This window comes from Malus sylvestris, chromosome 7 (genome assembly GCF_916048215.2).
Source record: "Malus sylvestris chromosome 7, drMalSylv7.2, whole genome shotgun sequence".
In the NCBI taxonomy this organism is placed as follows: Eukaryota; Viridiplantae; Streptophyta; class Magnoliopsida; order Rosales; family Rosaceae; genus Malus; species Malus sylvestris.
Window position 1 is genome coordinate 10842528 of NC_062266.1, and position 14207 is coordinate 10856734.

Genomic DNA, 14207 nt, shown 5'->3' on the forward strand with positions numbered 1-14207 from the left:
ATCACAAAAAATCTTGCTGCAATCAGAAATTTATTTTATCACCAAAAATGAGCAACGATCAATATAAATTATAATTTATAAAATCACATATGAAACAAGTACTCTTTTCTTTTTCTTTTCATCTCTGCCACTAGTGGCCGGCCATGACATAAAGAAACACTTTTTAGCAGTGTTCTAAAAAACGGCCTAGGCGGCCGCCTAGGCGCTGGGCGCCTAGCAACCGAGTTGTTTTTGGGCAAATCGGGAGGAAAAATCTGGTTGGGCCTAGGCGGCGCCTAGGCGGTCTAGGCGGGCTGGGCGGCTAGGCGGGTTAGGCGGGCTAGGCGGTCCTAGGCGGCCCTAGGCGGTCCTAGGCGGTCCTAGGAGGTTTTTTTTTTTTTTAATTTTATTTTTTATTAATTGCGTGCTTTTTTCTTTTTTGGTTTTATGGTGGTATACTTATGGAAATGGTGTATCTAATTTGCAAATGATGAATTTACTACAAGTTCATCCAATACTTATGGAAATAGTGTACCTAATTTGCATTTTATCATTATTTTATTATCCATACAAGTATAGTTTTTTTTAGGTGTCAATATCTACTTATTTACAAGATATACAAAAAATTTACCTAAATCCGCCTAGGCGCCTAGGCGCTAGGCGCTAGCCCCCCGCCCGACTAGCGCCTAGCGTTTTTTGGAACCTTGCTTTTTAGGTCAATACATGGGAAAGACCCATTTTATAATTGTTTGTTAATTTTCCTGGAAGTTGATAGGAACGACCTAATTAAATATCCCCCCTGCACACAGACATTTGCATTGCACCTAACAAAGACCAGTTTTTTTGTTTGTCCACCGATCCACATCAATGGATCTTGTGAGAACAACTCAAGTAACTTCCTCTTATTCCAACAGTCGTCGGGGTTATCATTACGACGTGTTCTTGAGCTTTAGAGGTGAAGACACTCGCAAGACGTTTACCGACCACCTCTACACAGCTTTGAAAAGCGCGGGATATCGCACATTTCGAGACGACGATGAACTCGAGACGAGAGAAGGTATCAAGTGGGGACTGAAGCAAGCAATCCAAATGTCCCGAACTTCTGTCATTGTGTTTTCGAAAGATTACGCGTCATCCAGATGGTGCCTTAACGAGCTTGTCGAGATCGTTGACCACAAGAGGACTAGCTCGGACCATGTGGTTATACCGGTCTTATTAGTGTTTGATTTTCTGATAGATTCAATGGAACAGTAAAAATGCACACACACACAGAGAGCAGAGCTTTCTTCAAGATTTCAGTGTATTCAACTTGTTCAATTAGCAAAGAGCTCAACAAGCATGATTTAACGTTGGAGGAGTAAGAAACAACTTTACTCTCTCACAACATTACAAATCCATCACAACCATTCATTTCTAAGTCATCATGTAAGATGCTTGCACATGTCATGAGCTATGACTCATTCTAATCTAATCTAATCTAAATACCAATTGGAATATGATCCAAAGGTTTACATTAGATCCTACACTTTGTTATAATGAAACTACCACAGCAAATACATTTATACTCCAACACTCCATTCTAAATGTTTTGCTGATTTCACACCAAGAGCAGTCCTCAAGTATTCGAATCGATCCTTAGGAAGAGCCTTGGTAAAGATGTCTGCCAACTGCTCCTCTGTGCTGCAATAATGCAGTTCAATTGTCCCGTCTTGAATGGCATCTCTTATGAAATGATACCTCCGATTAATATGCCTGGTTTTATGATGAAACACTGGATTCTTAGACATGGCTATGGCAGAAGTGTTGTCACACAACAAAGGTGTAGCCTCCACTTGTTCTTCTCCAAAATCAGATAAAACAAACCTCAACCACATTGCTTGTGTTGTAGCTTCTGCAGCACTTACATACTCGGCCTCTGCAGTAGATAAAGCCACACTGCATTGTTTAACAGAAGCCCAAGAAAACACTCCTGAACCTAAACTAAATGCATAGCCTGAGGTTCTCTTCATGTCATCCAAGCTTCCTGCCCAATCACTATCATAGTAGCCTATCAACACATCAACTTTTCCTTTCACATATTCGATTCCAAAATCCAATGTGCCTTGCACATATCTCAAGACTCTTTTAGCTGTCCCCATGTGTTTCCTAGTAGGTTTGTGCATGAACCTTGCCAGCAAACATGATGCATACATTAGATCAGGTCTAGTAGCTGTCAGGTATAACAGACTACCAACCACTGTCCTGTACAAACTTTCATTAGCATCCTCACTTCCATCTTCCTTAGCTAACTTGTCATCAACTGCAAGTGGTGTTTTTACTGCTTTACATTCTTTCAATCCAAATTTCTCAAGTAGTGACTTGGCATATTTCTTCTGATGAATAAATATACTCTTATCTGTTTGAATTATGCCCAGACCAAGGAAGTGATGTAACAATCCCAGATCTGACATCTCATATTGCTTCATCATATCCTTCTTAAATTCTTGAATCATTTCATCAGAATTCCCTGTGTAGATAATGTCATCTACATACAGAGATACAATAAGCACACCTGCATCACTGAACTTTGTATACAAAGTAGCTTCACTTTGACTTTTCTCAAAACCAGATCGATTGAAATAATTGTCTATCTCATCATACCAAGCTCTGGGAGCTTGTTTCAGACCGTATAAAGCCTTTTTCAACTTGTAGACCTTATCTTCTTGTCCTTGAACTTCAAATCCCTGTGGTTGATCCACATATACTTCCTCATGCAGTGTACCATTTAGGAATGCAGACTTAACATCCAATTGAAACAACTTCCATTCCTTTTGAGCTGCCAATGCAATTAGAGTTCTAATGGTGTCAAGCCTTGCCACAGGTGCAAAGGTCTCGTTGAAGTCCACTCCGGGCTTTTGAGAATAACCCTTAGCCACTAGCCGTGCCTTGTTCTTCTGCACTGAACCATCCAGATTAAGTTTTGTTTTGTAAACCCATTTTACACCAATTACAGGTTTATCAAATGGCCTTTTGACCAACTCCCATGTGTCATTCTTTTCGATCATCTCAATCTCTGTGGACATAGCTTTTCTCCAAGCCTCATCTCCTGATGCTTCTTCAAAACATTCAGGTTCTATCACATAGAAATTGCACCTTTCATAAACTTCATTTAAGCTTCTGAACCTTAATGGAGTATGATCATACATTTGTGAACTGGTATGATCCATTTGCTCTTCTTGTCTTGAAGAAGAAGCAATAACTTGCTCATGTTGTTCCTGTAGTAATTCTGTGCATTCAAATACTGCATCATCTTCAACAGCTTCAGCCTCATTCTCTTTGCTTCCATCAACATCACTTGGAACTGAGATGGACATAGTCTTCTTATTACCAGATTTCCAATCCCAACAAGAGTTCTCATCAAAGATTACATCTCTAGAAATAACAACCTTGTTAGTTTTAGGATTGAACAACCTGTAACCTTTTTCACACGTTCCATAGCCAAGGAATATGCACATTACACTTGTTGCATCCAGTTTCTGCCTTATCTGTGATGGAACCTGTGCATAACATAAGGATCCAAACACTTTTAAGTGTTTTACTCCAGGCTTTCGTCCACTGTAAGCTTCAAATGGAGTCTTCTTATGCAACACCTTGGTAGGACATCTATTGAGAATGTAGACTGCAGTGTTAACTGCTTCTGCCCAAAATTCAAATGGAATCCCTTTCTCCAACATCATGCATTTAGCCATTTCTACAATGGTCCTATTTCTTCTCTCAGCAACACCATTCTGTTGAGGAGAATAGGCCACTGTGAGTTGTCTTTCTAGGCCAAGATCTTCACAATACTGAGAGAATTCCAGAGAAGTATACTCCCCTCCCCTGTCACTCCTTAATTTCTTCACTTTGAATCCACTTTGTAATTCAACAGTTGCCTTGAACCTTTTAAATATGCCAAATGCTTCAGACTTGTTTCTCAGAAAATAGACCCATCCCATTCTGGTACAATCTTCTGTGAAAGTGATGAAATACTTGTTTCCAGCTTTGGTAAGTGTTTGCATTGGTCCACATATATCAGTATGTATTAACTCCAATGGTAGTGCAGCTCTCCAATTTGTTTCTTTAGGAAAAGCATCTCTAGAATGCTTTCCAATAGCACATCCCTCACATACTGTGGAATTCATTCTGAGCTCAGGTAAACCAGTCACCATGTCCTGCTCTTGAAGTTGCATGAGAGCTTTCATATTTAGATGCCCGAGTCTTCTATGCCATATCTCAGCTGCTTGTTTAACACTTGCCCTCATAGCCATTTGTATTCCTGGTTGCAACTTCAAAGGAAAGCTTCGATTTCCCTTCATAGGAATTTTAACAACCAGATTAGAGCATGTAAAGTCTTCATAAATTCTGACTTCAATTCCCCCAAACACAGGATAATATCCATGCTCCATCATTTATCCCACGCTCAATAGATTCTCCTTTAAACCAGGTACTAACATGATCTCCTTGATGTACCGTTTGCCTTGCTTAGTTGCAACCATTAACTCTCCTTTTCCAACTACATTAACCAACTCCCCTGTGCCCATCTCAACTTTGGCAGTAACACTTCTATCAATGTTCTCCAGTAAATCTTCTCTTCCTGTCATGTGATTACTGCAGCCACTATCAACATACCAAACATCTTCTCCCTTCTTCACTGCAGCAGCCATACACACATAGAACATGGTTGGATTGTTCTCCACTTGTTTGACATAATTGGCCTGTTGAGTAACCTTCTTTGATCTGCAATCCTTAACAAAATGCCCTGGCTTATCACAGTTATGGCACCTTGGTTTTCCCTTGAACCAACACTCTCCAAAATGAAGTTTATCACAGTACTTACAAGCATTCTTGACATTATCAGAAGGTCCAGTAAATTTTCCTTGATGATGCACTGATTTGTTATCCCATTTCTTACTCTTTGTCTGCCAGTTCTTGGTGGGTTTAAAACTTTGATTGCCATTGTAATTGTTCTTCCTGGGAGCTATACTTAAACTAGCAAAGGCTTTTTCCGTACTATTTTCAGAGTGTCTCTCAATTCTTTGCTCAAACCCTTTTAGAGTGGCAACTACATCCTGCACATCAACTGTCTCCAAATCCCGTGTATTCTCAATCACAGCTACAATACTATCATAGGATCTAGGAAGACTAATCAATAATTTCTGCACTATTCTTTGATTTCCAATACTCTCACCATAACTTTTCATTTGCGTAATGAGATCAAACAAACGCACAAGATACACAGAAAATAATTCATGTTCACCCATTCGAGTATATTCAAAATCACGTCTTAAGCTTTGAAGTTTCATAGATCTCACCTGTTTATCTCCAATAAACTCTTGCTTCAGTATATCCCAGGCTTCTTTTGCTGTTTCCAGAATAGCGATTCGTGGGAAAATTTCATCGGACACAGAACCTTGAATAATCCCGAGAGCCTTAGCATCCTTGATCATGTTCTCCTTCAGCTGCTTTAGCTCAGCGGTAGTGAGTTCTTCGTCTTCTTTCTTCACTGGAGGATTATACCCCGTTTCAACCATGTCCCTCAGATCGTGAGATCTGAAAATAGTCTTCATCTTTATCTGCCAGAAATCAAAGTTTTCCCCATTGAAAATCGGTGCTCGAAGATCAGCACCACTCGATCCAGCCATATTAGACTTGTTATCGAGTTACCGAGTGATTTTCAGATTGTTCTTCAATCGCAGCAAACTCGATTATCTGTCGAGTTCCTTAGCTGCAACCCTTGTCACAGATTCACGCCCAGATTGAGATCCAACCTGGCTCTGAGGCCATATTAGTGTTTGATTTTCTGATAGATTCAATGGAACAGTAAAAATGCACACACACACACAGAGCAGAGCTTTCTTCAAGATTTCAGTGTATTCAACTTGTTCAATTAGCAAAGAGCTCAACAAGCATGATTTAACGTTGGAGGAGTAAGAAACAACTTTACTCTCTCACAACATTACAAATCCATCACAACCATTCATTTCTAAGTCATCATGTAAGATGCTTGCACATGTCATGAGCTATGACTCATTCTAATCTAATCTAATCTAAATACCAATTGGAATATGATCCAAAGGTTTACATTAGATCCTACACTTTGTTATAATGAAACTACCACATCAAATACATTTATACTCCAATAGGTCTTCTACGATGTTGATCCGTCCCATGTGAGGAAGCAGACGGGAAGCTTTGCCGAGGCATTTGCTAGACACCGGAAAACTGAACCCCCCGACATGATGGAGAGATGGGAGGAAGGCACTTGAAGAGGTTGCAAATCTAGCTGGGAAGGTTTTACAAAATCAAGCTTATGGGTAACTTTCATTTTCTTCTTTTGTCTTCTCTTTGTTGTTGTTGACCTCTCCAATAAAATCACAAAATATTGATTTACTCAACACAAATGTTCATATGACATCAGGCAAATTGCTCCAGTAATAATCCCATTTAAGGTCAATTAAGTTGTCATGATCTGTACCATGTAGCTGCATGGAATAGCTGTTAAGAATTATTGATCGAACCCTAATATAATTTTCTCCTGTGAATTCCATCATGATCAGACTTCGTATAATTGATCGATATCGACATGTTTGATTCATCTTTCATTTTATTTGCAAATTCTTATTAGGTACGAGTCAAAGTTTATCAAAGATATTGTTAAAGTGATTCGTGATAAGCTAAGTCGCACACACTTGAGCGTTGAATCAAAACTGGTTGGAATCCATTCTCGAGTCGAACACATCAATTTATGGTTACAAGATCCATCACATGATGTTGGTATACTTCTTATTTATGGGCTGCCTGGAATAGGGAAAACAACCATTGCAAAATGTGTTTACAATTCTAACTGTGAAAGTTTTGAAGGAAGCAGCTATGTTGAAAATATCAGAGAAACTGCAAGTCAACCGAACGGCTTAGTTCGAATACAAAAGAAAATTCTTTATGATATTTTAAAGGGGGAAAAAGAGAAAATACAATGTGTTAGTGAGGGAATAATTAAGATTGGAAGAGCCATAAGCTTTACAAGAGTTCTTCTTGTTCTTGATGATGTGGACCATATGGACCAATTAGATGCAGTACTGAGGATGAAAGATCAGTTTTATCTTGGAAGTAAAATAATCATAACAACTAGGCGTAAAAGGTTGCTAAAGGCACATGAAGGTATTACGGTGCATGAAGTGGGACCTTTGGGTTTCCGTGAATCATTGGACCTCTTAACCTGGCATGCCTTTGGCCAGGATCATCCCCTTGAAGGTTATGAGAAATATTCTGAACAAGTTGCACAACACAGCGGAAGACTTCCATTAGCTCTCAAAGTTTTGGGTTCTTCTCTTTTCAGGGAACCTAAACGTGTATGGAAAAGTACACTGGAGAAGTTAGAAGTTATTCCAAATGATGAAATCATGAATACATTGAGAATAAGCTACGACTCTTTACAAGATGACCATGACCAGAAATTATTCCTCCATATTGCTTGTTTCTTTATTGGAAAGGATGAAGATTACATTGTTAGAATACTAAATGGATGTGACTTCTATACAATCCGTGGCATTCAAAATCTCATAGATAGGTGCTTGGTCACAATTGATAGGGACAAGAAGTTGTATATGCATGACGTGATTCGTGACATGGGACGAGGAATTGTTCGTCGAGAATCATATGAGCCTGGGAATCGTAGTAGATTGTGGCGCTCTAAGGATTCTTTCGAAGTATTAAGAGAAAAGAATGTAAGAAATGTTCATTGTATGTGTGTGTGTTTGTTTTTCTCTTGTGCTAATTAACCAATTGTTTTTCCGATTTCTTTTATAGGGTACGCAAGCAATTGAAGGTCTTATGCTGGACATGCATGAACTGCTTACAAACAGTCCCATAAACTCAAACGAGAGTGTCTTGGAAACCAATTCATTTGCAAGGATGCACAAATTGAAATTGCTTTGTCTTAGACATGTACGACTGGACGGATGTTATGCAGAACTTCCGACAAGGTTAAGATGGTTGTGCTTGCTCGAATTTCCTTTGGATTCAATTCCTGTTGATTTTTCATTGGAGAAATTGGTAGTTCTTGAAATGCAATATAGCAACTTGAGACAACTCTGCAAAAGAGCAAACATATGTTACTGTATGCTTTTCAATTTGTTTTCCTTCTTTTCTTTAGGTTTTAATTCTTTAATTAATTTCATATGTTGGAATAAACTCCTAGTTATATTTTTGTTTGCTTGTTTTTATTTGTTTCCACAGTTTCTTCCATCGTTGAAGATCCTTGACGTTAGCCATTCTCATGCCCTTAGTGAAACCATGGACTTCTCACCTTGCCCCAATCTAGAGGAATTGATTCTTGTGGATTGCACCAGCCTGATTGTTGTTCATGAATCAATTGGAAACCTGAAGAGACTTGAGTACTTGAATATGAAGGATTGCAAGAATCTTAGGATCCTTCCAAAGAGCATGTGTTTGCTTAAATCACTTGAAACACTCATTTTATCTGGTTGCTCAAATCTTGATGAGTTTCCAGTGGAGATGATGAAGAAGATGGAGTCTCTGAAAGTTCTTGAGACAGATGAAATTCCAATAAGTGAATTGTGGCCAGATAGAAGTTCAACTATCTTGAGTTCTTTTCCATGCTCTTTAGTAAAGTTAAGTATGAAGGGATGCAATCTTTCTGATGATGCCTTTTGTAGGGATTTAAGTAGTCTATCCTCGTTGCGAAGACTAAAGTTAGGTGAGAATCCAATTTGCAGTTTGCCAGGTTTCATCAAAGGTTTGAGGAGGCTCGATAAACTCTCTTTCGAGGGATGTAATAGGCTCGAATCACTTGTGGGGTTGCCGAAACTACACCAAAGCATAACTATAGCCGGATGCATATCATTAAAAAAAAAAACTTTTGGTTCCCCTGAGCAATGCGCTGCAATGATGAATGTGGGTGACAACTGGAATCTAGTTGAGAGCCAGTACGATTACAAGTTAGAGCCCATTGATAGAGTTGATGTGGAAATGATCAAACTTTTGGGCTTGTGCAACTTGGGATCCTTGCCAGCCATTAGAATGAACTCACCGTTCGGATGCAGTGGTTCAAAAGAGGATAGATGGAGTCCTGTCCAGGTGCATCTCTCTCTCCCTCTCTCTCCCTCTCTCTCTTATAAGTCATAAATATATCATGGTTAGACATGACTGAGTAATGTTGTGATGACTGGCAAATACATAGGGACTGTACGAATTTGGTATATTCAGCACATTTTTTACTGGGAATGAGGTTCCAGGCCAATTCAGCTACATAAGTACCAAGTCATCGATATCTTTTATTGTCCCTTTACTACTTGCTAGTCACAGAATTCGAGGCTTAAACATCTTTGCTACCTATGCAAAGAAGGAGAATTCTAATAATGATAATTGTGATTCTTATCATCCAATACGGACTAAAGTGAGTAACAAGAGTAAGGGTCTGAAGTGGATCTATGGCCCAGAGTTCTATGGAATTCCAGGTCACGAAGAAGATATGATATGGTTGAGCCATTGGAGGATGGAGACTGAAACAATATTACAATGTGGAGATGAAGTGGATGTTTCAGTAATGACCCCTTGGTTGTTTTTGGTAAAGGAGTTTGGTGTCGAGCTTGTGCAAGAGCACCAGAATAATATGATGATAAGTACCCAACACAACACCAAATCAGATCCTGATTATCCATTTGTCATCGGTGGAGATTTGTCCATGTTCGAGCATAGACCGGGAATATACTTTCTTTGCAGTCACCCTAAAGAACTTTATGACAACACTAATTTCCATGGGTCGAGATGGTTGAATCGCCTCATCATGGACTCTGGTAAAGAAGACACAGGTATGTCGTATTGTTGTATTGCAATGAATTATACTCCATCCAAGCACTTCCACGTCTGTCTGTATTCATTTCAAAAACATAAATTTTATGTTATTTGTATGTTTTTCAGACAAAGAAGGAGGCCAAGAGGATGAACCTGATTACACAATTGCAAAGACGAGGCCTGCCAGCAATAACTGCAGCCTCGGACGCTGGAAGGTGCTCCTCACAGCTGCTGGCTTCTTTTTCACGCTTGCTCTAGTAGTTCGGTCATCCATCTCCCAGAAAAAGAAGCGACCGTAATCAATAAGCCCTCCACGAGTTTGCAATTTTACTTGATACAGACATATTTTGCATTCCTTGTTTTCAAGATATTTTCTGCCTTCAAAACTTTGAGTTCACAGCTAAGCGCTCTTAACCGCTTGAGATATAAAAGACCCTAGCAATTAGATATTGAAGTTCAATGTGTTCAACATCATCAAATATTACATAGCTCAAATGTGTTCAACATCATCAAATACTGAAATACATCCAGCATTAGCAATACTATTTCGGCACCTTGGAAAGCAAAAACATCCTATTTGCTTATAAATGTCAAAGTTACAGATCTTATTGTCATTTACAACAAAATCATGCTTCTTAAAGACTCGGCCATCTTAATTGTCATTTACTACAAAATCATGCTTCTTAAAGATTCGACTCCCACTGAAAAATTGTGTGAATAAGTATAACAGATTAAATTGAATAATATATCAAATAAATAAACAGCAAACAATTTCTTAGCCCGAGATCTAAGGACTATAGAGTTGGCTCAGCCTTGCATCGCTACTACACTACGGAGCAGGTTTCTGCTTCTTCAACCCGAATTATTAGTGTCAGGAAGCATTAGGAGGAACGGCTGTCTCTGAGGTGGATAATCAAATAGTGCAAAATTAGAATAAAAAAACAATAGAAGTTCAGGATTGATGAGGTTCCAAGCCCACTAAAAGCTGCTGATACAATGCAGTGTCATTGACATCAATAGACGCAGATACAGATTGTTTGAATGAAACTTCCCTCATGACTCGGACTTAGTTATTTAAAGTTGGTTAGACGAGTCCAAATTATTTGAAAATCATTAACGAGGATACCAGGCATCACATGGGAGGATAAAATCATTAAGAATTTCAAAAGCCACAAATTTTAAATGCAATCTGACTGCATGTGTTTTGAACTACAGGAAATATTATAAATTGGGTAAACCATATTAGTATATCACATTCAAATGCAATCATTCATGTATGAGATGCCCTAATAGTTTTACCAGAAGATGCTGGGTCAATTGTCTCAAAAAATTCCTTCAGTAATGTCTGGTATAACTCAGAGTCATCCAAAAGTTCGGGGTCACCATCAACTTGTGCACCAGCATCAGATTATGTCACCTATCAGAGTGAAGGAATAAAATTACTCAATTTGTGCAAATAGAAATATAACTTTTATAACACATCAACAAGGTAATTAAAGCGGACCTCACAGGTTGCACATCGAAGTGGCAAACAAATCAAAATTTTAAATAAAAGATAGGATTAAAGCTAATGGTGCATGAAGTGTACTGAAAACACTCACAGCCCTCGAGGCCATACAAAAAGAAAATTGAAGCAAACACCACAACCAACCCAAAATTTGCTCAGACGTTGTATCGAATTAATTATAAACAGCATCTATCCCAAACAATGAATTTGTACATCATTTGGGAGTTAAAATAGCACATGGGAAAATTGTGAATTCCATGGGACATTTAATTCCAATGAATTTATAAATGGGACCTCAGATTAGTATAAAATTATATTTAACCACAATTATATGCAATAAGTACCTTTCCCTTTGCAGTGGTCTCCCCCACAGGAACCTGCACATCAATAACTCGTGTTTAAATTACTAAATGTAAAAAACCAATCTTGTTATGATGTTAAAAATATGAAGCCCAAATGTATCTGAGCATGCACGTGAGACCTTGGGAGCTGTGAAATTTTCATTTTTTCAATTTAGATATAAGAATTAATGTCTTACAGTGCCAAATACAGCAACTGCTAATTTCCACATCTGCATCTGCCCAACCATTCTGCTTGGGTCTTCTATATAAGAAGCAAGTTGTTCACTAATATTCTCCAATTGGAAAAAGAAAAATGAATTCCTAGTGATATCTGGCAAAGCATGGCACAAGCAGTCATAGGGAAGGGCATGTTTACAAGTTCAATCATAGAGCCAGACCTGATTAAAAGCATGCAGCTCGCTTTCAATAGCAGTAGCGCCTGTGGTCACCTCTATCTTCCTCTGTCATTTGTCTATCAATTTGTTTTTGAAAGTAGCTATTCTACAAGATACAACGTGACAGGCCTTAGTTTAGACCAAGTAACCCGCATGGAAATGCACACACTAATGAAAAGTTGAACATAGTAGAATAAATTCCTAAAATTCATGCAAGAGAAGTTATTGGAGCATGAAAGAATTTATATAGAACTGCCCGAGAGTATGCTTAAAGTAAACATACGGCAACATAGATTTTTCACAAGTATAATTTACAAATGAATTTCATGGTTCTCTGCCGGCCCCTTTAGATAACAAACTAATTTAATTTAGTACCTAATGGAATTTAAAGGTCAGAAAACTATCGTCTAGCATATTTCAGATTGAACAGTTGAGACAAACTTAATAACATAATAGCCTGATGTATTAACTGATAAGAACTATGTATTGAAATATAACAAAAGTTAGGCACTAAGGTATTGAAATACAGCAATAATAGTAAGGTACTTGAACCCACCATTTACAAGAATTTTAAACAATAAAACGACAAAATTCCAAAGTTCTTTTTGCTGCTCCAAATGGATCAGCGAAGTATGGCATGAATAATAATGTTAAACAATATTTCAGTTCTATAGATAGGCTTCAATATAACAAGAGCATATCTAGATAGTAGAATATGATTCTTATACCTCGACAGCAACTAAGAAATCCGGGACCAATCCTCGTCACATCACCATCACTGTCAATGTTCTTAGATGATTGTGACTTCTTAGATTGTTCAGAGTTACCTAGAGAACAGGATATGTATTAGGAGAAGCAATACATGAACATATGCAGTATGAAGTTAATATCAAATTTCGTCACTAACCCCCAACTGCTATGCATATTATCTCTTATATTCACATTATTTAGCTCTATATCTTCATTCTAATTAAGCATCACAGGTTTATAATTAAGCATAAAAGGATTGTGAACAGAGTCTCTCTTCCTGCTCCTGATGACGAAGATTGATGTATTTTTTCTCGCGTTCTTCCATCTCGGCATCATTATTATCGTTTTGCCCATCACCATTTTCCTCCTCCCCCCCACTTCTTCTCCATCTTCTTCCTCATTTTCTGATTCTTCTTCCTCCTCGCCTGCTCATCATCAAAGTCATCCTCTTCCTGCTCCATCTACATCACAAATCATCAACTAACAACAAAATCACCAAAACAAAACCGAATAAATACCGTAACCCAATAACAGAATTTACAAATCAAACTAAAACTCAACTCATCGTTGTCGAAATCGCCATCGTCCTTGAACTAACTGTCACTGTCACAAGCCTTTCTCTCCATTGTGACGTCTGATCAAACGCCCAAATATTTATACAATTTAATTCCACAAGGATTTAAAAGTTGATGGTACATACAACTCATTTTCCAATATCCAAACCAATTTATGAATCCCAGATTCTAACCTTTTGAAGCTGAAAGAAGAAGAAAGACTGCGACAGTTGAGAGGCACAGACGAGCCTCAGAAGAAGATGCAGGATTTGGGTTTTGGGGGTTTAAGCATTCATATGCAATTTACAGTCCTGGAATGACTCGTTTCGAAAGGAGGCAGATTCTCTGTTTTCCCACTTCGTTTAATAATGAAATCACGTCAATATTTTATATTATTTTTTTTATAAAAAAAAAAAAATAGTAATATAAAATATTGACGTGACTTAACCGTAACCACACAAATAAGAGACACAAAAAGTGGGAGGGCATAGAATCTGCCTCCGTTTCGAAAACCCCAACCTGTTTGCTGAAACAAGTCCCAAAATCTATCGATTAATTTCCCCTTCGTAGACCAAAACATTTGGGCCTTAAATGAGCTTTATGGGACAGTAAGGTCGATATGAGATTGAGCCAGACCCATCTCATTTGATTAGCATTTCGTTGCACATTCAATGAGAGTGACTTATTTACTACTACAATCTAATGATTTTTCTCTTCATTCGTAAATGATAATTTTAGGTTCGACTCGTGTAAATGGCTAATTCAACACTAAATTATGACGTTTGCAATAATGTGAAGACCAAATAGTATGTATTCCAACTTCCTCCGACATGCATAGTCTTTGGATAAC

At 38.2% G+C, this 14207-nt stretch overlaps 2 long non-coding RNA genes and 1 pseudogene across 3 annotated transcripts; 1 reads left to right on the forward strand and 2 right to left on the reverse strand.

The window, feature by feature from the left end:
- The first annotated feature begins 705 nt into the window (after positions 1-705).
- On the forward strand, positions 706-10264 carry LOC126628562 (disease resistance protein RUN1-like; annotated as a pseudogene).
- Positions 9715-13165, reverse strand: LOC126628566 (uncharacterized). 2 transcript variants are annotated; one of them, XR_007625467.1, is made up of 7 exons: positions 12782-13165; positions 12057-12159; positions 11856-11951; positions 11662-11694; positions 11110-11227; positions 9964-10710; positions 9715-9886 (listed from the first exon to the last, which is right to left on the reverse strand). It is a non-coding gene; the product is annotated as an uncharacterized LOC126628566 (long non-coding RNA). The 2 variants fall into 2 exon arrangements; XR_007625468.1 differs by lacking the exon at positions 9715-9886 and having other exon boundaries at positions 10108-10245; positions 12782-13159.
- An 83-nt stretch (positions 13166-13248) lies between these two features.
- LOC126628569 (uncharacterized) lies at positions 13249-13713 on the reverse strand. The gene is made up of 3 exons (XR_007625473.1): positions 13552-13713; positions 13365-13437; positions 13249-13264 (listed from the first exon to the last, which is right to left on the reverse strand). It is a non-coding gene; the product is annotated as an uncharacterized LOC126628569 (long non-coding RNA).
- Between the last annotated feature and the right edge of the window lie 494 nt (positions 13714-14207).